The sequence below is a fragment of the Canis aureus genome, chromosome 4, assembly GCF_053574225.1.
Source record: "Canis aureus isolate CA01 chromosome 4, VMU_Caureus_v.1.0, whole genome shotgun sequence".
In the NCBI taxonomy this organism is placed as follows: domain Eukaryota; kingdom Metazoa; phylum Chordata; class Mammalia; order Carnivora; family Canidae; genus Canis; species Canis aureus.
In genome coordinates, this window is record NC_135614.1 from 58646793 (window position 1) to 58670793 (window position 24001).

The window sequence follows — 24001 nt, forward strand, 5'->3', positions numbered from 1 at the left end:
GCTATAAGCAGATTTCTCAGCATAAACTGCAGATCAGAAAAGAGTGGCATGACATATTCAAAGTACTAAAAGGGGGAAAAATGACCCAAAAAACCTTCCAATCAAGAATTCCCCACTTGGCAAAGTTATCATTCAGAATTGAAGGAGAAATCAGGTATGCAAAAGCTGAAGGAGTTCATCAACATTAAATTATCCTTACAAGAAATGTTAAAGAGACTACTTTGAGCCAAAAGAAATGGACTAAATAATAATAAATATATGAAAGTAAAAACCTCTCAGGAAGTAGTAGTTATGCAATTAAGATAGTAGATCAACCAGTTATAAATAAACCACATTAAGTAGTAAAATTAACTAAAATTATACTAATTAGTTAAGAGGTATAAAAATAAAGAGATGTAAAATGTGACATCAAAAATATAAAACATTGATGGGTAAAAAACAAATGTAAGGCTTTGGATATGTCCAAATTTAAGTTGTTATCAGCTTAAATCAGACTGTTATATACATAAGGTGCTATAGGTAAACCTCATGGTAACAACAAAGCAAAAGCACGTAGTAAATAAACAAAAGAAAATGGGAAAACCTAACACTAAAGAAATCCACCAAACCACAAGAAAAGAAAGAGAAGAAAGTAATAGAGAGGAACAATGGAAACAGCCAAAAACTACTGACAAAATGGCAATAGAGACATACTTATCAATAATTACGTGTATGTTAACTAAATTTAATTTAAATAATTTTTTAAAATTGTAAATGAATTGTATCCTGCTAAAATAATAATAATAATAATAATAATAACTACTTTAAATGTAAATACACTAAACTCTCCAAGCAAAAACAGAGTGGCTGAGTGGATTAAAAAAACCAAGATCCATCTATATGCTGCCTATAAGAGACTCACTTCAAATGTAAAAAACACAGATTGAAAATAAAGGGTAAATGATATTTCATATAAGCAGAAATGAAAAAGAAAGCTGATGTAGTAATATCCGACAAAATAGACATTAAAATGAAGAGTGTAATAGAAGACAAAGTTAATTACATAATGATAATGGTGTCAATCAGCAAAAAAATATTAACATTTATAAATATGTATGTACCCAACATAGGAGCATGAAAATATATAAAGCAACTACTAATTCATCTAAAGGGAGGCACTAACAGCAATACAATAATGGGGGACTTTAATACTTCTCACATGTCAATAGATCAACCAGACAAAACATCAATAAGGAAACACCAACCTTAAACATCACATCAAAGCAGATAAACTTAGTAGTTTCTTCACATGTGTAACATGGAACATTCTCCAAGATAGAGGTCATGTTAGGCCACAAAACTAGTTTCAATGAATTTAGGAAGACTGAAACAATAAACATGTTTTCTGACCTCACATTCTAGTATGAAACTAGAATTCAGTTACAAAAAGAAAACAGAAAAAAACAAAAATGTGGAGATCACACAATATGCTACTAGACAACAAATGGGTCACCAAAGAAACCAAGTAAGAAACAAAAAACCACACAGAAATTAATGAAAACAGTTATATGCTACACAAAATCTAAGCAATTAAGCAAAAGTAGTTCTAAAAGGAAAGTTCATAGCAATATAGGCCCACCTCAAGAAACAACAAAACAATCTAATACTTTACACCTAAAAGAACTCAGAGAAGAAGAACAAATGGAGCTTAAAGTTAATTGAAGGAAGGAAATAATAAAGATCAGAGAGGAAATAAATGAAATAAAAACTTTAAAAAATTTTAAAAGATCAATGAAACTCAAAGCTGGCTCCTTGAAAATGTAAACAAAATTTACAAATACTTAACAGACTAACCAAGAAAAAAGGATAGAAGACTCAAAATCAGAAATGAAAGAAAAATCACAATATCACATAAATACAAAAGATCATAAAAGACTACCACAAACAATATATGCCAATAAATTAGATTAATAGAAATGGACAAATTCCTAGAAACGTACAATCTTCCACAACTGAATCACAGAGAAATAGAAAATCTGAATAGACTGACTGGTTACTAGCAAGGAGAAAGAATCAATAATCAAAACCTCCAAACAAAAGTCTAGGACCAGACTGTTTCACTGGTGAAATCTATCAAATATTCAAAGATGATTTAATACCTATCCTCACTCTTCCAAAAAATTGAAGAAAAGGGAATTCTTCCAAAACTCATTTTATAGGATAAGAATTACCCTGATATCAAAACCAGACAATACTGCAAGAAAGGATAACTACATATCAATAACCCTGAGGAACATAGATGCAAAAATACTCAATAAAATACTAGCAAACCAAACTCAACTATACATTAAAAGCATCATATACCACGATCAAGGGGATTTATTCCAATGATACCAGTGATCTGAAAAATCAATGTGATGCACCACACTAACAAAATGAAAGATAAAAATAATATGATTATCTCAATAGATGCAAAAATTATTTGCCAAAATTCAACATCCATTTATGATAAAAAAAAAACTCTCAAAGTGGAACAGAGGAAAAGTACATCAACATAATAAAGGCTATATATGACAAACCCACAGCTGACATATTCAATGGTGAAAAGCTGAAAGCTTTTTTTCCCTAAATTCAGGAAAAGACAAGAATGCTCACTCTTGCTACTTTTATTTAACATGATATTTAAAGTCCTAGCCACACCAAACAGGCAAGAAAAATAAATAAAAGGTATCTGTATCAGAAAATAATAAGATCACTATTTGCAGATGGCATGATACTTTATGTAGAAAACCCTAAAGACGCCACTAAAAAACAGTTACAACTAATAAACAATTTCTGTAAAGTTGCAGGATATAAAACAAATCTATAGAAATCATTTCTATATACTAAAGACTAACAGAAATGGAAATTGTAACAATCTCTTTACACCTGCATCAAAAACAATAATAAAATACTTAGGAATGAATTTAACCAAGGAGGTTAAAGATGTCTATATGGACATTAAGACATGGATGAAGGAAATTGATGATGACTCAAATAAATGGGAAGATGTTCCATACTTATCAATTGGAAGGAACAATTTGTTGACCCAAAGTAATCTACAGATTCAATGCAATCCTTATTGAAATTTCAATGGCATTTTTCACAAAACTAGAATAAATATTTCAAAAATTCTTATGGAACCACAAAAGATCCCAAATAGGTAAACAATCTTAAGAAAAAAAAAAGAATAAGGCTGAAAGTATCATGGTCCATGACCTCAAGCTATATACCAAAGCTATAGTAATCAAAAGAGTATAGTACTGGCATAAAAATGGACACAAAGATCAGTGGAACAGAAGTGACAGCCTAGAAATAAATGTACACATATATACCTAATTTATGACAAAGGAGCTAGGAACATACAATGGAGGAAAGACAGTTTCTTCCATTTATAGTATTGCAAAAACTGGAAGCCACCTGCAAAAAACTGAAACTAGACCACTAGCTTATCCCATACACAAAAACTAACTAAAAATGGATTAAAGACTTGAATATGTAGCCTGAAACCACAAAATTCCTGGAAGAAAATATAAGTGGTAAGCTCTTGGCATTAGTTTAACTGTGTTTCTGTGGATCTGACTCCAAGACAAGGAAACAAAACAAAAACAAATGGAACTACATAAAACTGTAAAGCTTCTGTACATCAGAGAAAACCATTGCCCAAATAAAAGGTAACCTACTGAATGTAAGTAGATATTTGCAAATTGCATATCCAGCAAAGAGTTAATATCCAAAATACATAAAACCTCATACACTTAGCAACAAAAATGAACCACCTGATTAAAAAATGGGCAGAGGATCTGAAAGGACTTAAAAAAAAAAAAAAAAAAAAGGACATATAGCCAATAGGCCAATAAGGTATTCAACATCACAAATTATCAGGGAAATCACAAATCAAAACCACAATGAGCTATCACTTCACACAAGTTAGATTGGCTATTCAAAAAGACAAGAAATAACAAGCATTGGAGAGGATACAGGTAAAACAGAACCCTGTACACTGCTGGCTGGAATGTAAATTGGTACAGCTACTATGGGAACACGGTATGAAGATTCCTGAAAAAGTTAAGAATAGAACTACAACATGATCCAGCTATTCTACTTCTGGGTACTTTTCTAAAGAATACAAAAATTCTAATTTGAAAAGATGTATACACCCTGTTATTTACAGCAACATTATTTACAACAGCCAAGATATGGAAACAACATCTATCAATAGATGAAGGGATAAAGGTGATGTGGCATATATCATACAACATAATACTCAGGCATAAAAAAAAAAAAGTGAAATCCTGCCACTTATGACAACATGGATGGACCTTGAAAGTGTTAAGTAAAATAAGCCATAAGAAGAAAGACAAAAATAGCAAGACTTCACTCCTATGTAGGATCGAAAAAAACTCAACAAAGCAACACAGCAAACTCATAGACACAAAGAACAGATTGGTGGTTACCATAAGGGAAGGAGAGTTAGGGAGTGAAACTAGAAAGAGGGGTCAAATGTATGGTGATGAATGTTAACAAGAGGTTTTGGAGGTGATCACTTTGCAATTAATATACATATCAAATAGTATAAACCTTAAACATATGTAGTTTTATATACTGATTTTATTTCCATTTTTAAAAAGTCCATTTAAAGATCTTACAGTTATGCTACAGAGATCCTCTCTTTTTAACTGTGGGGTTTCTAATAATCTTCAGGTCATTTTTGCCTTTTGCCTAACAAGAAATCTGAGGTAGATAAGGGGTTATCTCAATTATATTTGTGGCCATGGCTTTTGTTTGATGGAGTTAACCCCTGTAAGATCAGTAGGAAATCTGTAACACTTGTGAGATAATTGTTGTGAGAGAAATACTGCTAGACATTTCTCATGGAACTGAAAGGATGACTCACTGACAGGGCAAATCCATGAGCCATAGAGAATCATTCTCAGACAGTGATCCAGAGAACCAATCAAAGAACCAGCATAATATGCCTCTCTAGATTAAAGAAATTCTATGGACTAGTGACTGATTTATAACTTCTATCTTCTCATTTTTTAATCAAAGTGTCTATAGTGGTTATCCTATGCCAGTTCCACCATGGTATGCTGGGTGTTGTGGGGAATAAAACTGTCTATAGATCACATTTCTTTGAATCATGAGAAACTGTTCTTAAGAAACTGTACTGAGAGGGATGCCTGGGTGGCTCAGCAGTTGAGCATCTGCCTTCCGCCCAGGGTGTGATTCTGCAGTCCCTGCATGGAGCCTGTTTCTCCCTCTGCCTATGTCTCTGCCTCTCTGTGTGCATGTCTCTCATGAATAAATAAATAAAATCCTCAAAAAAAAAAAAAAAAAGAAGAAGAAGCTGTACTGAGAGGTTACATCTAAGGAACCTTGCCTACCCTTGTACTTGCTTCAGATGATGAGATAAAACTGAATGGTATAAGATTTGGTGAAAGAGTACACATATTTTGCACATATGTGAGAAGGATATGAATTAATGTGGTCAAAGGGTTGACTGGGGCTGACTATATTTTTCAAAAATAGTCACAGAGGTATTTCAGATCCCATGTGTTCTTCTATAACCTTGCTTTTCCCTGTCAAATTATAGAGTATACTTCTCCTCCCTTTGAACCTTGACCTTCTTGTGACTGCTCTAGCCAACAAAGTATGCTGACAGTGATTCTATAATTTCTGAGACTAGATATATAAAAGGGCAGTTTCCACATGCTCTATGTAGAACATTCACCCTGAAGAAGCTGGCCACCATCCCTTGAAGCCCAAACCAGCCCACACAAAGAGGCCCACATGGAAGGGAACTCAGATACCCAGCCAACAGCTAGCATCAACAACCAAAGAGAACAAATCTACAAATGATCACAGCTCCTCACCTTCAAGTCTTCCCTTGGAGTCTCCAGACAGCAAGGCAACAGAGACAAGCCATGTTTGATGTACCATATCTGAATTCCTGACCCAAAGAATTTGTGAATATAGCAAATAATTGTATTGCAACACTGATTTGGGGGGTAATTTGTTTTGTACTATAAGGTAACCACAATGGTAAAAGGAGGGTCCACCTGCAACATTTTCACTTTCCTTAGTAATCTGATAGATAAAACCATTTTTAAAATGTTTTCATATCCAATAATGTATTTTATTTGTATAAAAAAGCATAGTAAACAAATTCATTTCTGAATTTACTACAGCAAACCCTTATAATAAAGATCAGTTATCTAAACCCACAGCTTTTAAAATTAAATTGAACCACACAAACCTAAAACTACAGAAATTAAAGTGACTTGACCAAGATCATCTACTAGTAAACAACACAGCCACATTTTCTGAAAAAAAAATTTTCTGACCCAGGACGCCTGGGTGGCTCAGTGGTGGAGCATCTGCCTTCAGCTCAGGCATGATCCCAGAGTCCGGGGATCCAGTCCCACATTGGGCTATCTGTGGGGGGCCTGCTTCTCCCTCTTCCTATGTCTCTGCCTCTCTCTGTGTGTCCCTCATGAATAAATAAAAATAAAATCTTTAAAAATTTTTCTGACTCAAATTTTCTGCCTATAAATCTAGTGCTTGTATTAAACATTAATACGATGTTTGTGAATGTCCATGAAACTCAAACATAAATTAAAGATATTGGCCTCTTCAAAGAAAGAACAACCCAGCACCCCTAGGAATTAAAATTCTCTGATTTAATAAAGTAGAAAGAAATGTTTAGTTTACTACCATGCTCCTTAGGAAGTCACCATTCAATTCCCCGTGAATTATATCATAATGTTTATAGAAAAGATGAACATATAACTTATTCAGCAAAACAGAACATCAATTCTACCATGAGAAAATGGGAGTTTGCCTGTTTTATTCAGTATTATATTCCCAGTGACTCAAACAGTATCTGGCATTTGGTAAGTACTCAGTAACTTTGTATTACATGAATAAATCTAGGAATACTTCAAAAGCAATCTTCCCCCATTTACTGTTCTATGAGCCAAACTGTGCTCATCCTTAAATTCATATTTTGAAGCCCAAATCCTCAGGTGTCAATGGAGCTTTTAGGAGGTAACTCAGTTTAAAGGAGATCATTAGAGTGGGCCCCTGATGATGGGATTAGTGTCTTTATAAGAAGAGACACCAAGGAACTTGCTCTGGCTCTCTCTCTGCCTGGAGAAAGACACAGTCAGCACCTTCATCTTGGACTTCCCTGTCTGCAGAACTGTGAGAAACAAATCTCAGTTGTTTAAGCCACCTCGCCAATGGTATTTTGTTGTGGAAGACTGCACTGACCAATACAGCTCTATTCAGAACAAATGATAGGAAATAAAGTTTAGAATCCTACACTGAAAACTTCAAACCTCACGGGGAACTTAGAATGCATCTAATTAAGGACTCCTGTTTTACCAGTGGGGACATGAACATCTACCTCACGTCACATGACCTATTTCAATGTCCTTTTTCTAAGTCTGGTAAATTTATTACTTCCAAAGAGCTATGCAGGACTAAAGTACAAATTTAGAAAAACTAATATATCACCAAAGAAGAGTATGATATTTTCATCATGTCCCTAACTTTTGAAACTAAGATCCTAAAGAACAACCGGTTTCTTTCATCCTTGTCTTTTGGGTTATTGCTTGAAGCAGATTCCTTGTACAGACATCTTTGGAAGAAACTGATGATTTGTGTATAGGATTCTTATTGTATATAAGTGGAAACTAAGATTCAGGAAAGATACAGGGGAACCTTTAGCCTTGTGATTACAAAGAGAGGGTTATAAAAAGAGGATGATCTTACCTTAATTTAGTTAATATTTGAGTGATTACTAAGTATCATACATTGAACTAAGTGTTTTACCAACATCTTTTAAAAATCTCTCACCAATGATAAGGTAGAAACAACCAAAAGTATCTCCCATTTGTAGATGAGAAAAAATGGAGAAGAGAAATAATTTGTCTCAAATCAGACAGCTAAATAGTGGCAGAACTGAGATTTGAACCCAAGTAGGCCTGATTCTTAAGTCCATGACATAGTTTATAAAGAGAGCATATCCTTTGACCCAATGGAGTTGCCCCCACATCCTTCTGAGTTTAGGATTGTGTGATGAGGCTCACATTTAATCAGAGGTCCCCTTTAATGAAAAGACAGTACTCATGCAAAGAACACTTTCCTACTGACCATTACTTCCCTGTCTCCCTAATTCCCTCCCGAATATCTTCATCAATGTTGCATTTCATTACTGCTACAGGGTCATAGGCTTCATTACACCTCCTTCAGAATACCCTCTTGTGTGTTTTTCCTCCATTTGCTAACATGAGGATTGGGGTGGAGAGAAATTCAGCTGACCTTCATTTAGCCAGCTGGTCTGCAGAAATTCACACATTAGTGCCAAGATACAGGTCCTAGAAAAGGAGTCCAAAAGCTTGCCACATTCCATTTGTTTTCTTTCAAAGGCCACTGCACTGGCTGTAGACAGATGTCTGGAAGGCTACATATGAGGCTATTTACTCCACGCCTACCCACAGATGTCTTTACCAAGTTCCACAGCATAAGTTTGATTTCTTTCCCAAGCTTCAACTCATAACTAGGGATTCACAGAAGTTACAGCTGAACATATATTATCATTACTACTTATGTTAGCTAATATTTGAATACTTACATGCTGAACAATGTACAAGATACTTAATGATATCTCATCTAATCCTCACACCAACCTTTTAAAGTAGGCATTTATCATTATCCCCATTTGACAAGTGAATAAATTAAGAATCTGAAGGACAAAGTCACCTGCCCAAGATTACATAGGCAGTAAGAAATGGAGTTGGTTTTAAAATCTAAGTAGAGCCTATGCTCTTTCCCACTGTGCTACAAAAGCTAATAGGGATGATGATGATATTGTTTTTAAGGATAACGCCACCAGCAGCAACAAAGACCACAACCCCAGTCTGCATTGTGCCAAGCACTTTACATGCACTATTGCATTTGGCCCTCATAGTTCAGCTTTAGAGAGGGTAAATAACTTTCTCAGTGATGAACAGTTGGTAACAGCACCAGGATGGGGCCATTTCCAGTCTCACCACCTAAGCTCTTATTAATTACCACCACTACTATCTTATTTTAAAGCTGGGGAAATGGAGGCTCAGAGAGGGGAAGTGCCAGGCCCCTATTTCCACAAGAAGCTAGTCAAGAAGTCTGGCAGTGACATCCCTCAAGCCTGGATTACCAACTCCTAGGAAAGATTCTTAGTGTCACCAATGAGAAAATTCAACGAGACCTCATTTCAAGCAGTGGAGGAGTGTTCTGACACACAGTGGGGGAAAGAGTGGCCTTAGAGCCAGAAAACACGAACTGAGCCATTTATTAGCTACTTCATTTTGACTAAAATACTTAACTTGTCTCAGGCCCCTCCTCTGTCACTAGAGAACATATTATATGATTGGAAAGTTTTGCCATTAAAACTATTCCAAGACAGTGAGTAGGCAAGAGCTAAATTAAGCTGTAAAAATATTAACTGCTATCATTTGAGACTGAATAGATCTCTATGGGTCAAAGTAGTAAAAAGTGCCTTAATTGAGAAGGTGGCACCTAAGGTTGTCTCTGAAATATATGAGAATAATAGCTATTTTTTATTATGTTCTTACTATGCATTAAGTCCTGAAATAAGTAATTTCATGTTTGGTTTTGATTCCTCCTTATGAAACCCTGTACATTGACTATTATGATGATTCATATTCTAGAGGTATAGAAACTGAGGCACAGAGTGGTGCAAGGTTAAAGAGCTGGCAGGTGACATAGGCAAGATTCAAACCAGGATTTAGATTCTATCATTGTATTATGCCAAAAAGTTGGCTGGAAAGACAACTGTGGGAATGGCTCAGTGAAATCAACAGGCATCCAGGGAGTTAAATTCTCCAGAGCAACTAGTAATACATGCACCCTACAACATGTAATTTGGTATTGCAGACCCCCTAAAATAATAACTTAGCCGTGCCCTCTGCTTTAAGGCAGAACAAGCACCACCACTACTTTGCATATTTCAGGGTGCTTGAAGGACACTCCGAAAATCAAAATCTTTTTTTAAAATTTTTTTATTGGAGTTCAATTTGCCAACATATTGCATAACACCCAGTGCTCATCCCGCCAAGTGTGAAAGTCAAAATCTTTTTTTTTAATAATAAATTTATTTTTATTGGTGTTCAATTTGCCAACATACAGAATAACACCCAGTGCTCATCCCATCAAGTGCCCCCCTCAGTGCCCATCACCCATTCACCCCCCCACCCCCCGCCCTCCTCCCCTTCCACCACCCCTAGTTCGTTTCCCAGAGTTAGGAGTCTTTATGTTCTGTCTCCCCTTCAGATATTTCCTATCCATCTTGATAATCATCCCCTCTTCCCCTGGCAGTACTTCTTGCTTAATCCCTTGCCTTGAAGCCCCATGTAAAGTTCATGGGCATCCTGATCTCAGGTAATAACTATTCTGTCTACCTAAAGCATATCTGTTTTATAGGCCACAGATTATAAATAAGGGTGCTCAGATGCATTAAGTATTTCAGAGACAGAAATCTTTATGTAAATACAAGGTATATGGATACCTAGAATAGAAGGCCTTGGACAACACCATAGACATATAGCCAAATGAAAAGTGGAGTGCATAACCTTTTCCTGTCCAGAATAGTACTGAAGCTGAGAGAAGCCTTGGAAGTTAGCTAATCCAAACCACCTATGTTACAGACAGGAAAACCAAGGAGCAAAGGATAGAATGATTTGTACAAATTTCCACAGATGGCTAGTGCTGACCCTAGACTGGTACCCAATTTCCAGATTTGTGTCTAGCCCATTGCTTTTCATTTGAATCATTTACCAGTTTCTCTGAAGCCGTGGCCCCAGAAGCCACTGCTTTGTAACTATCTGTCCCTCATTAAAGCATTCTCTTTGCTCACCTTTTCACCCGCTGCATACTGGGTTCTCTCAGAGAGGGGCACTGGAAGATTCTCATTAACTGACAGGATGCTGATGTGACTCTTGCAGGTGCGCATGTTCCCATCCTACTGAGCTGGCCCTGGATACACCATGCAGAATAGGCCTCCTTTTTGACAGGAAGCCCAAGAGGATTCTGAAGCAGGACAACTGTCAGGGTATGGGAAAATAGTCTGCTGTGAGCTGAACAGCTTCTCAGGATAAAAACCCATTTAATTATACATAATGGAGGCTGAGAGGACTCAGAGTGAATGGTGATAGAAGTTTATTTACATTTTAAATGAATACAACATTTGCTTTGGGGAAATACTTCCTCCAAATAATTGAATCTGCAAAACACATTATTCCATTTTCTCATTTTTTAAAATCCTTTTCCTTAACATCAATAAACAAGGACATCTCTGCTGCCGAATGGTGTTACTATCTGTATATCTTTTAGGCATAAAATCAAGACTATGTCTTCACTGAATGACTGATCCAAGCCATATAAGTGTTTCTATGAGAGTTAATAGACTGAATGACTCCTGAGATTCTGTTTATTTAAAATGCAAAGAATTCTCACTGGGGATAGATTCCCCAGCCAGACCTCCAGCCTCCCCCCCCACCTCCCCCTTTCCTTGCAGGAGAAAAAAAAGAAACATTGCTTGACAAGAATGATTTCACAGATGCTTCAGTGATTCCCAAGGTGATTCCACAGAAAAAACCCTACTCCCTTCATGCACCCAGGGCCACATGAACTGAGTGTGCTGATCATTTGTCACTCAATGAAATTACATTTTTGAAACAGAATCAACTGAGGACATCAAGACTCATGAGACAGAACCCTGGCAAGAGAAGAGGATGAATTTTCTTAGCACTAGCTTCTCAGACCAGGGTTTAAAGGGCTTTTGTATACTCAAGTTCTGCCAGGATTATTTAGTAGGAAAAAATACAAACAAAAAACTAGTTATGACCCCTTCACGTCCCATGGCCACACCAAGATACATACTCTTACCCTCTATATCCACTCCTGCCCTCCCCGAAGGAAAACAAGACTTCCACAGGAGACTGTCTCCTAGTTTCATTTCCCCCTTTACTTGATCAAGTCTTTCTGCTTTTCAGAATCTTGCTTACCTCTCTGTAAAACAAGGAGAGGCAGTTTGCTTCCTCTTCTTCCTGTATTGATGTACTTCTTCCATTACCATCACTGGGATGATGGCAGGAACATGAATTACCAGGAGAATTACCAGGCTGATATCTAGACTAGTGTTCCCAAAGTTTGGTTATGCACTCTCTTTAGTAAGATATTTTTGATTATATACTCTCGGTAAGAATCCAAACAGACTCCATATTATGTGTATTATAAATATACAAAAAATTTTAATTATTTAAATCAATATATTTAAATAAATAGAAGTTCTAACTCCCCCGCAACACCCCAAACCCTTGTGTTGCCAGTCAGCATGAAGGCATTCCACTTGGAAAACTTCTGATTGAAACCATCACTGAATGACTTCTGTCTCGACACTCTCTTTCACTCTTCCTCCACTGAGAATCAATCCAGAATCAGACAATAACCAGTGACAGAGCAATTCTTGTGCTTAGGTGAGGAAAAGGTAGTGTGGGAGTTTTAACAAGCTATCAGAGATCTTGAATGCCCTATTTTTATGAAAATCTAACTGTTCAACTCTTGTTCAGGGGTTACAACAGTTCTATCATCTAAAAAACCCTTTCTGGCTATTTGAATCTGAAATTTATTTTTTCTCCAATAAATCCCTGTAATCAATTTATTGTGTATAGGGCATTTTGCTAGATGCTTTTCAGATGTTCTTACTGGTGTAATTTCAATAACAATAAGAGAGAGGGAGTTTAATTTCCTTTTTCCCAGATTAGAAAAAAAAAAAATATGGTTGAAATCTCACAGCTATTAAGTGGTGGACCCAGAGCATTCAAACCCTAGTCTGATACTAAATTATGTCAACTACACTGTCTTTACAGTAATACTAATCATCTGTGCTACTCATCTGACATTTGACATGTACTATCTTTTACAATAATAATTAGCTCGACTTTCAGATTCCTTCAGCAAGTCATTTCTGAGAGTTCCTACTCTGATGTCGTCTCTCCTAGCACTGAAATTCCTCCATGAATGTGCATTGAGTATGTGCTATGTGCCAAGAATAGTACATGAGCTATCTCACTCAATTATCCTGGTCATTTTCCAGCATTGCATAATTATACACATCTTAAAAATGAAAAAACAAAGTCATGGATTGGTTAACTTTCTAACCAAGGTCGATAATTTTGTAAGGAAGAGTCAGGATTTGAACTATACTTAATTTTCAAGGCCTTATTCCACTGGTTCTTTTCATATGCTCCTTATTATGGGTTAGTCCCTCTCCATACATTTCACTGATGGGCTTGCTACCTATGCATTTCACATGTTTCTGTAATGTGTGACTAATACCTCTATCAGCATCAATCACATGGTAAGTGACAAGTGAGTGATTCATCACAATGGAAGTTTATTCTTTATTCTCCTTCTCTTATGATGAGCTACTTTAGAAGATAATTGCTGTTAGATGCTAAAGAATACACTGAACTTCATTTCATATAGATATATAGATTAGTATAGATACAGATATATAAATATAATATTGGGACTTTCTGTCTGGCTTCTCTCAACTGAGAATAAATTTTCAAGGTTCAGCCATGTTATAATTTATACTTGTACTTCATTCCTTATTAACCAGAGTAATATTTCACATTTCACTTTATAGATATATCACATTCTATTTATTCTTTCATTAGTTGGTGGGCATTTGTGTTGTTTTACTTTTTGACTATTACGAATAATGCTGCTAGGAACATTTATGTAAAAGCTTTTGTGTGGATGTATATTTTCATTTCTCCTTGATATAAACCTATTGTGAAGGGGAAATAAAGAATATTTTCAGAAATAATGACCAAAAACTTCTCAAATTTGATGAAAAATATTAAGCTAAACATCCAAGAATATGAATTAACTCCAAGAAGGATAACTTAAATAGTTCTACATCAACACACATCACATTCAAACCATTAAAAATCAAAGACAAAGTCTGAAAAGCTGCAAGAGAAAAATTATTCTTCACATACAAAAGCAGTCTCAATAAGATTAAAAGCATACTTTGCATCAGAAATCTTGGAGGCCAGAATGCAGAGTTGTGACATATTCAAAATGCTCAAAGAAAAAGAATATCAATCAAGAATTCTATATCTAGCAAAATCGAGGCAAATCTGCAAAGACACAAAGATGTGTGGCTGCCAAATACTATGCAGTAGGAGAGAGAACTACTAATGAATATGAGATTTTCCCCATAGGATGATAAATATACTGTAAAATTAGCAGTGATGATTGCACTCTGTGGATATACTAAAACCCAATAACTTGTACACTTTAAAAGACTGAATTTTGAGATATGTGAATTATATCACACACAATAAGGTAGTTTCTTAAAAAATAGGATCCAGTACATAGTAAATACTGTATTAGGGATAGGCATTACCATCACTTTTTAAAATCATTTTTAGTTTTTTTTCCCATGATGGATCATTCTGGTTACTGTGTAGAGAATAGACTGGGGGCAATTGGGTAAGAGATGGGTACAGTATATTAAGGCATGAGAAAATGGTGGCCTGAATGAGGTGACTATACAGGTGGAGACAAGTGGTAGGATTCAGGATAAATTTTGAAGTAGAGTTCCCATGGTGTGAAAAAAAAAAAAAAAGCACTATATTTGGATAGAATTTCTGAGTGACTAGATGCTTGTAATAACCTTGGTGAACAAATAACCACCAACTCCCCCAGTAAATACAGCTGCTATCAAAGGGACCCCCTGAGTATAGAGACTATTTTCTTTTCATGTCCAGTTGCTAACCTCAAACCCATTTCAATCAGATACCTCTGGTTCTTAAAATAAAAAAGACAACTTTTCTTCAAGCTGATTATTCTAAAGATTTTTATGTGGAAAGTCTTGAGACTTCCTCATTGATAAAGTACATTTGAAGGAAAGGAACCAGTTCAGACTCAGGACCCAAGGGATGGGTGGTTGACTTTCTGGTTCAGTAAATATTGATTAGATCTTGGAACTCAAGAAGAGAGAGCTAGTTCTTGATTCACTCTGCAATAAGCAGGGAATCATTAAATCTTTAATTGGTAAAGAGGAAACAGCTGCCCAAAGGCACGGAATTCCAGGCCATTTCCTGTCAGTGGTTAATGTCAGGCATGGTATTGAGAACCTTCAGTGATTTTCATGCAGTGCTTTAATTTAGCTGAAATGGGCTAGTCAGGTAATAATTAAGACCACAGAGGTCTTGTCCTCCACTGTAATGATCTTCAGGGGAAATGCCTGAGTTGGACCTTTATGAATTGATGATTCCTTATAAAAATAATGGGTAGGAAAATCCCCCTGCCAAATTAGGCATTAAAAATAAAGTAATTCCATATATGAGATTTTTGAAGATAATGAGAATTAACATTTAATGAGTGCTAATAATATTCTAAGACTCTCCAAATTATTTTATATGCATTGTTTCATTTAGTTCTCACAACTCCATTATTGTCCACATTTTGAGACACCCAACATCATAGGCACTAAATGGTGGGGTTGGGATTCAAATCTAGACTGTTTCATTTCAGAGCAGGGACAGTGTGCATTGCCAAAGATAATGACTGTTTTCCTGTAGCCCAAAGTTAAGGTATCTGAGATCATGAGATGCTGAGCCCCTTCAAGTCTTCTGACCAACCTCAATCATTTTTTCAGCTGACATTTACTTATAGCTTACTATTTGTCAGATATCCGATCAACTAAGAAACATGAATAAATTGATCATCAAAATTTCAATCAATGCAAAATAAAAAACTATATACCTAGCTCTCTGTTAGATATTTTAGGTGGGAGATAAAAAGATCATATAAGATTTAGCCCTGAAATATCTTTAAACATAGACATAACCAACCAATCCTGTAGAATACAATCTAAGGTAACATATAATTAATTACATGTTCATTTTTGTGTTCCAGAAAACATATACCATGAGAAATAATAGGTAATGAATTTTTGAATACCTTCACAGATTATATGAAGACTATAAAGGTCCACTTTAGGGACTACCAAAATTCTGCCTTGACTGGTGAAGAAATTTGATGGTCAGAAAGGAAGACTTATTACCTTAAGAACAATTACATGGTTTATAGAACTTATAAAAAAATCTCAAACACTGTTTCCACCTGCTTTTCAAATTGCAGAATATGGAATAGTATGGTAATTCACAAGAGAACAAACTTGAGACATGAGAAGGGAAGGACACATGGAACCTATCTTCAAAGGCAAGACTATCCCAATAAGTGACAGATTTCCTTCTTGTGGCTTCAGAACTAATGGTTGGCAATCAGTAGAGAAAACATTCTCATATGTATTTACTAACAGGGACATTATGTTAATGAAACATTTTTAATGGTAATTGGAAGCTGGACATTTTATTTAGAGTTGTGAGGAGAAATACCAATGAAGTAGAAACCCAGCCACTCTGGCCCCATAGTGGTTTGCTCAGCTGATTTTGATGTCTTCCATACCATACCCATGATAGGTTATTCCAATGTAATAGCACCCTTACACCTGTACCCACGACATCCCATGTCTCCTCCTATAACACTCCAAAGTACCCCTTCTCCTCTCTAGATAAACTCATGAAATCCAGTTAGCTATTTGAAGACTGCCCTATATTCCCACTTACCTTGATGAATTTCTCCCTTCTTCAAATTCATGTATGAATTGTATATTTATTGGGTATCTGATCTGTATGATAAAATATGATACATGTACACCTGTTATGCATTGAGTCCTATAATACTATCTCTTTAATATTTCTCTCAACCAATCTAATTTCCCAAGGATAAAAAGGCAAATCCATCCATATCTTCTACCTCTTGGGTAGTTCTGTTGCAGAACAGCAGAAATACAGAAAGATAAGTGGTCAACAACAGCACGAACAATTTATATTCCAATAATAGGTTACCAGGTGCTCCTACATATCCTATTCAGTTGAATTCTCACAATAACCTACTAATTTAATGCAATTGTTGAGAAAACAGAAGTTGAGATATTTAAGTGATGTGCCTAAAATCTCACAAGTATTAAGTAGCAGGAGTTCTGTTCCTCCAAAACTGAGCCTGATGGATTAGGTTGTCTTATTACAGGATATCATAGTACTGTGTAATTCTATATGCTCTTGTAGAATAAATATGTCAGAAATTATTTGTCATTTTTACTTTCTTCCCCACTAAGTCTAAAACTCCATAAGGATAGGACTCTATATGGTTTACTTCAGTGCTTTCTATAGACTCTGATATATATAGGTATAAACTAAATATGTGTAGAAAAAGGGAGAAGGGGAAACGAAGTTGGGGTGTTAAGAAATGTCAGATTGGATTTTAAACCTTAAGTCAAGGGGATCCCTGGGTGGCGCAGCGGTTTGGCGCCTGCCTTTGGCCCAGGGCGCGATCCTGGAGACCCGGGATCGAATCCCACATCGGGCTTCCGGTGCATGGAGCCTGCTTCTCCCTCTGCCTATGTCTCTGCCTCTCTCTCTTTCTCTCTCTGTGACTATCATAAATAAATTAAAAAAAAATTAAACCTTAAGTCAAAACCCCAGATTTTAAGTTCTTCTATGTTACATACATTGAGGCAAATTCAGTTAGACTGTCTCTGATAAAGTAGGCAAGAGCACTGAAAAGGCAAGAAGGAGAAGAGAGAGATCAGGAGAACATGATTTCACACATCATTCCCTATATGAAAATAGTGGCCAAGGGATCCCTGGGTGGCGCAGCGGTTTGGCGCCTGCCTTTGGCCCAGGGCGCGATCCTGGAGACCTGGGATCGAATCCCACATCGGGCTCCCGGTGCATGGAGCCTGCTTCTCCCTCTGCCTATGTCTCTGCCTCTCTCTCTCTCTCTCTCTCTCTGACTATGATAAACAAATAAAAATTAAAAAAAAAAAAGAAAAGAAAATAGTGGCCAAGAGTTACTATGAGATGGAAAATATAAGTGATTTCCCTCCGCACGTCTCCTCCTCATGTGCACTTCACCAAGTGAGCATCTTACAAGACTGAATGTGATTTGTGTTTAAAGATAGGTACTTTTTTCCCATATAATACAACTCTGAAAATATATTGTCTCTATCCAAAAAAAAAGAGATATCTGTTCTGTCATTAGAGGAAAAACAGGCAAATGGGTATCTTCTCTGTCATTGGAGAAGAAACTGGCAGAAATCCTGTTGGAGTTCTGAGGTATTATGCTATCTGCTGAAGGTATTTTCAAGGGTAGTTATAGTTAAACTCTATTTTTGACTCACATGCTGATTCGAGAGCCTCTTTCCTAAGATGATGCCTGACTGCCTCGTTAGTCTTTAATGATCCACTAGTTCTACTAAACTTTCCTTTTACCTAACACCTTGACATTCTATAATTTTAGAATAGAATTTTTTTACATTTTTTCTTCTGACTCAAAATATTTTAAATCTGAATAGAAACCCCCTCTATTTAAAACACTATCTCTAAAATACTAAGACTTCAAAACAAAACAATTCACACACACACACACACACACATGCACATATATACATGCATACATACATACACCTTAGAGAATTGCAGAATGTGTTCTGTAAAATCAATGTGGCTGCAATGCACTCAGTATTGAGCTGGCCTTGGTAAAGGGGTCCTTACCTAAGGTTGTGGAGATTCTCTCCTATTGAAGCTGAGATTAATTAATAGCTTTATAGAAAACAATATGCTTTCATGAGAACCTAAGATTTGGTTTTTAAGCCCTTTTACTGATTCTTTTGTGACCTTCAAAAATTTATTCCCCATCTTTGAACTTAATATTCTCATTGCTTTAAAGAAAGGTCAAAAGAAGTGATATATACGGTTGTCTCCATCCTTGGCAAGGCAACTTTCTACTCCAGCTACTCCAAATAAGTATTTAAGTCAAAACAGTATGTCAATATCAAGACAAGGGTTTTAGCCTAAGACTCTAGGGAGATTCTGGTGCTACCACTATCTGTCACCATATACTGGTTTGAAAAGATGGAGGAATACAGGAGAATAATGGCCCATTTGTATTTGTCATGTATTTCAAGTGTAATTAAAATTTCCAAGATAACTCCTAGGGCTACCTTAAGTATATAGTGAAAAATAAAGGCCTATATAGTTGGATTTAGGATATGTTCAGGTCAATTAACAATATCTTTCACAATCCCAGATACCCTTTAGAAATTTTACCTTTAAGAATATATTCTTCTAAGTTGATGGGCCTCTTAACTTCCCATATTAGAAGGTAAATCCTATTGGCAGAACCACCTCCTAAGCCTGTGTTTGCTATTCAGGGGCAGAGGCATAGAAATACAAAGTTAGATGCTGGACATGAAAGCCACATTTCCCTTATTCTGTAACTTGCCAAAATAGCCTTCAAACTTAGGTCTCTAGATGTGATAGATGAATATTTCATACAGCTCTACCCAAAGGCTGCCCACTCTGTCAAATTTTTGTCATCTTGAGCCTCACAGAACTTCTTCACTTTGTTTATTGAGAGAGATAGCCAATCCTGGAAACCTAGGAAGCACAGGGATTCAGAAGAGAACCCTAGAGCAGAGACAGAGCTGGAAGGGGAACAGGGAGTTACTTTCTATACCAGTTATGCCTTCATATAAATCAATAAAAATAATGATGGAAATGGCTTTTGCTAAGACTCTAATGAAAAGATATCAGAGGAAACAGTGATAAAGCAAGAGCTTGAGAATCATAGACAATCAGGAAAAGTGTGGTAACCTTTTCATGTCAATACATCTCCCATCAAACAATAGAACAGACAGGGCTCAACTCACCAGCTCCTTCCATGGCCATCTACCATTGTTGATCCTAGCTTTGACTTTGCCCAAGAAATCACTTATTCTAACTCCTCTTTTTGCATTTGGGGTGACTGAGGCAAAGTATCAAGAAAAAATACTTGCTTATGGACAAAAAAATTGTTTTAGTGATTAAAACAAGAATAGAACTGATAGAGTTTGGGGCAGGCTGTCCTAGAATGAGCCATTTTGGCATGTGGGTCATTTTAAACTGAAGATAATCAAGGCCCCAAAAATGCAGGAAGAGCTTTTTATCTCTTCCTGTAGTGCCTAAAAGAATTTAGATAGGGGCGCTGGTTCAGAAAGGGAGCTATTACCAGAGACAAATACAAAGCATATGGGGTGGGTATGGTAGGCTGATGAGCCCAAGTGCAGCCTGTTTATTCCACTGTCTCTGCATGGCATTACAAACATTTATTTACCAAATATTTGTTCTTCCCATCTTCCTGTTGTCTTACTTCCCTTTGGAGCCCCAGACTCCTAACCCCTTCTCCTTAGCTCAGGATGGCATATAAACCTCAATTGCCTCTTTTTGAACCTCCTATCTCTGAGATTCCCACACATATAAAATTAAATTTTATTTTCTCCTGTTAATCTATCTTATGCCAATTTAATTATTAGACCAGCCAATAAGACCAACCTCCTAGAAAGGAAGAAAGAAAAAGTTTTCCTCCCTGGCAAATGATCTTTCCTGTATACAACTTAGCTGGTAGCTATGTTTATGACAGGGTCTTAAATTATATTCATTCTCCCATGAACATTTTTTTTTCCAGAATGATGTCAAGCTGTGAGCAGTAACAAAATTCATAGGAATTATTCAATTCATACTCAGGACAAGACAAGGACTGAAGAGCCTAAATTAAAAAAAAAAAAAAAAAAAAAAAAAAAAAAAAAAAAAAAAACAACCTTAGAATTCTCTAGTCCTTCCTGCTGAGTGCAGAATTTCACACTAATTCATGTCCATTTCCTTCCCACAACTATGTCTCCCATTTATAATAACTAAATATGCCAGGTTCACAACGTCTCCCCATTTGGGTGCCCTATTTGAATCTGTGTATAAATATTCACTCCTCCAAATGTTCTATTTGAATACACAAAATACTCATTTCAGCACAGAGTACATAAATTCAAGGATGGAGGCGTGTGGTGTACTGGAGAATAGCACTGATTCAGGAGTTGGCTTGTGGAGGTGTGGATTGGGTTCAGCTGTACTTTCGTGATAGGACCTTAGTTGGGCACACTGGTTTCCTTCTCTGAACATATTTTCTGATCCCAAAGCTGGGGGAAACGAGACTTTTCATTTCCCTTTCATAGATGAGAGACTCATATGAGATTGTGGACACATTAAATAAATGTCCATAATTCTCACTCTAAGAATAAAGGAGAGAAACATAACCAAAGACATTTAGTTGAAGAAGTTGCCAGAAAACTTTGAGCCAAGTAATATGGACTCAGTTCCAATCTTTTCCCTAGCTTAATTGTGTTTCTTTTCTGAAATGCAGTGTCTCCATCAGTAATATGAGGATCAAGACTGAATCTTTTATGTCTCCAATTTGGTTTCTGGCTGACTGAGTCTGCAGCATTATTAAATAATACCTAATTGTGGCCTACATTTAAGTATAGTCATACCAGTACTTGAACTAACCCTTCAGATACCTTCAGAGCCAGGATTCAGCCACTATGCAAATATAGGAATATGAAATATAAAATATTTCAAAGATTTCAAATATGAAATATAGGATTATAATCTGGAGGAAAATAATTTGGCACACATAATAACTAAAAGTAATATAATATTCTAAAATGTATCCTAGAATAACAATAATAAAATGTAGTAAAAAGAAAAACCTGATGCAATATGAATAAAATCTGTGGTTAGCTAATGGTATTGTTCAAATGTTCATTTCTTGATTTTGATAGCTGTGGTATATAGTTAAATAGGATGTTGGGCAGCCCCGGTGGCTCAGCGGTTTAGCACTGCCTTCTGCCCAGTGTGTGATCCTGGAGACTAGGAATTGTGTCCCACGTCAGGCTCGCTGCCTGGAGCCTGCTTCTTCCTCTGCCTGTGTCTCTGACACTCTCTCCCTTCCTCTGTTTCTCATGAATAAATAAATAAATAATCTAAAAATAAATAAATAAATAAATAGTATGTTAACATCAAGGCAAGGTGGATGAAGAACTCTATGTTCTATCATACTTTTCTATAAGCAGCTTTTCTATAAGTCTAAATTTTTTTCAAGACAAAAAGAAAAAAGCATTATATTCCACAAAAATCATATCAAGTGAATGTTGAAAAGACAAGCTTTTCCAATTTCAGAAACAAGGAAAGGATAGTCCTGGAACAATACTTAGGAGTCTGCCAACAGGCACACAAGGAGATCTTGATGCAGACTCCTTGGAGATCATAATTGGGGAAACTTTGATCTGAAAAACAACACTGATTCATAACCAAATGAGTGATAATATGAGTAAGTAAAAAATATAACTGAGGCTATACCACAGGTCTCAAGTGAGATCTAGGTTTTGGTTCTACCTCTACCAGTTACCATATAAAATTAACCAAGTTACCTGCTGGGCCTCAGATTCCTTGTCTATAAAGAAAGAAAGTAGATCTGCAGATTTCTAGTGGCCATTACTGTATAATACATAGAAGTAATCCAGAATGGTCAATAGTAGTCTCTAAGTCCTTACTCTCACAGCCATACATCACCCCCAGCACCCTCTGCAGATTCCTTTTCTCTTAAGGCATTCAACAGAACTGGGCTTCAGCATCATTCCCATGCATGCAAGTGTCTGGCCTTGCAGTGAGTTAAACACAGCCAAAGGGAGACACAACCATGATGAAAAAACACAACCACTGTAACAAGGTCAGCAGCAGGGGACATTAGATTTTGAATTTGCTTTATTGAGTAGAGAAGCAGAGACTGTAGTTCTGATAGCATGCCCTTTTGCTTTGTGAAATAGAAATCCTAACTTCCATCTGTGAAGGCTCAGGGGGAATGAAATGAGGTCTTTGGCTCTAGGCCTTTCATTAGAAAGCAGTTTTATACCAGATGAGGCCACAGACTCATAGCTACCATGTCTCTACAGAGACTCTGACCAGGAGAAGAAGAAAGATGGATTTGAGTCATCTCAGAACAACCGAATTTAGAAGTGGCACTTACTAGAGTCTTGGGATTTCCCCTGGTTTCCTGTTGGACTGGTCATCTCTGCTAAGTATGTGAATACTCACAGATATTAGCATGAGTTTATACTTTCCAAATCAGAGGACACTAGGTAATATATCTAAATAAAAATTCCTATCGGGCAGATAATAATATACCAACCTTACCCCATTCAATTTCTGTTGACCTGACTCAACAGTTTAGATAGATGAACAATTTTTAAAGTACCTATAAATCAACTCTTGGCAGAGAGTATATTAGCAAAACCTATGACACTAACATTTTCTGAGTGCAAAAAATGTTACTTGCTATTATAAAACATAATTGTCCAGCATATTTAGGTGTTTTAAACCTTAGTTTCCTCATTTGTGCAGAGAGCTAGCAACACCTACAAAATTTAATTTGGTCTTTACAATAATCCTTTGATTATTTTATTTTATGTGACCTTATCCACATAAAAGGAAAAGGAAAGTGAACTTAAACGTCTCAATTTTAGACATTATGTGCAGTTAAGTGTAAGAGCTTGGATTTATACCCAGATCCAACAATCCTAAAATCACAACATCATTAGGATGACCTCAGGAAAATGACTGCTGATTATGTGATTTTCCTGAAAATCAAAATGAATTTGTCTCTTAAGCACAAAAAAAGAAAATTTGGGGGGAAATGAGATTCTCCCTTTTGTATCTGGTTTATCAGTGTGATAACTTGTGATTAAGTATGGCTTCCTTAGAATGAAAAGTATTAGCTACGTAGAAATAGTCCCCATTGACATTTGAGAACTGAGATCTACCCTAAAGTGAAGTATAATGAACAGAAAGGACTCCATCTATTGATTCCAGAGATGCTGGTCTTCTGGATTAAGAATTAGAGAGGACATAGTATGAAAAATTAAACAGTCAATAAACTAGAAGATAGTAGTGTAACTAAATCA

The 24001-nt window shown here is 36.2% G+C and overlaps 1 protein-coding gene across 32 annotated transcripts in view; it reads right to left on the bottom strand.

Moving 5' to 3' along the window:
• Window positions 1-24001, bottom strand: part of LOC144312780 (uncharacterized) — a 740032-nt gene that overhangs the window by 19025 nt on the left and 697006 nt on the right. For 2 of the 32 annotated variants that reach the window (XR_013378395.1, XR_013378380.1), the window contains exon 2: window positions 10943-11129. The exons of 27 other annotated variants lie outside the window; for them this stretch is intronic. The gene's annotated coding sequence lies outside the window, so the exon portion shown is untranslated. Of the gene's footprint in view, window positions 1-10942; window positions 11130-11623; window positions 12559-24001 lie in introns of those variants that run through there. 3 more of the 32 variants (XR_013378390.1, XR_013378389.1, XR_013378396.1) reach the window with 2 other exon arrangements.